Raw genomic sequence first — 1,584 nt, forward strand, 5'->3', positions numbered from 1 at the left:
ACAATAGGGTGATGGCAAGACAGATTGTCAGGTCAAGAGTCCATCTTTCATTTTGCCTTTCAAGGTACAGTATATTAATATAATTCAGGTTACCATGTACATAAAATGATTGAATGGTGGACAGACCCGGAGACAAAGATAAGGCCAAAGAGGGAACTGAAGTGGAAAACTAAATGAGGAAAATTAACATTTTCACATTTTTACTGTTCAGAATTTCATTTAATTTCACCAGCATTTGCCATGAAATATGTTGTTTTGCAGCAACAGTACATTGTGATCTACAATTCTTAAAAAATTATAAATTACAATAAGATATATATATATATATATATATATATATATAATAAATTAAATAAGTAGTGCAGAAAGGGACCATAAAAATATTGTGAGGTAGTGTTCATGCTTTTGCTGTTCAGAAATCTGAGGGTGGTGGCAGAGAAACTGATCCTCAAGGGTGTTCTGAGAAAGGGCCTCATTCCCCCTGTTCCCCACTCCATAGTTGCTGCCTGACCTGCAGAACATTTCCAGAATCCTCTGTTTTTTTAAAATACAGATTTCCAGCATCTGCAGCATCTTTGATTTGCAATATTAACCAGGAAACTGATGGCCAGGAAGTATGGGAGGTGGAGGGAGTGCAGTAGTGGTGGGGGGGGGGGTGGATGATAGGAGACAGAGAGATGGAGATTGTTGGTCCATTTCCAGTTGCTCTGATCTGTGGACATTTGAAAACTCTTTCCAGTTAGTGAGGTGGAGATAATGGGGAAAAAGAGTGGAGGACAGTGTCAGTGATGCAGGGAGAAGGAGAGAGAGAGGTGACAGGGAGCTGGAGGGGAAGGAGGGAATGTGAGAAGCAAAGGGATGAAGAGATAAAGAAAGGGAGGTTGGATATAAAGAGGGAGGGAAAGGAGGAGGAAGAGGGTGTGGGAGAAGGGGTGGGGAGGGAGGAAAGGGGAAGAGTGAGGCAGGGAGAGAGAAAATTGGGAAAGAAAATCTGAGGAGGGGGAGGTAGGGCAGAAGAGGGAGGGAAATGAAAGGGGAGAGAGGAAGGAGCGGTGGGGAGGATGAGAGGTGTGAACAGGGTGGGCACTGAAGAGAGAGGAAGCAGAAGGGAAGGGGTAGGGAGAGAGGAAGAAGGGGTGTTGGGAAGGGAGAGCGAGGGGTAGGAGAGGGAGGAGAGTAGTAAGGTAGGAATGAGAAGGAAGGGGACAGGGAGGAGGAGGAAAGATGGGTGGGAGGGAGAAGGTGAGGAGGAGGGGAAGAAAGGTGGATGGGAGGGAGAAGGAGCGAACAGGACGAGAAGGGGAAGGGAAGAAAGAGGATTGGGAAGGGAGATGTGGGGACAAAGAAGGGTGAGGAGAGATGTGTGCGGAGGGAGATGAAGAGACAGGGAGAAGGAAGGGTCGGAGGGAGAGGAGACAGTGGAAGGAGGAGGAGGGAGGGGTTGGAAGGGAGGTGAGGGGAGGGAGATGAGACAAAATGTGGAGTGGAGGGAGGGGGCGGAGGTGTGGGAGGGAGATGAGGGGACAGTGGGGAGGAGGAAGGAGGGGTTGGAAGTAGAGCTCCGCCGCTCGGGCCGCTGATTTA

This window comes from Hypanus sabinus, chromosome 22 (assembly GCF_030144855.1).
Source record: "Hypanus sabinus isolate sHypSab1 chromosome 22, sHypSab1.hap1, whole genome shotgun sequence".
NCBI classification, from domain to species: Eukaryota; Metazoa; Chordata; class Chondrichthyes; order Myliobatiformes; family Dasyatidae; genus Hypanus; species Hypanus sabinus.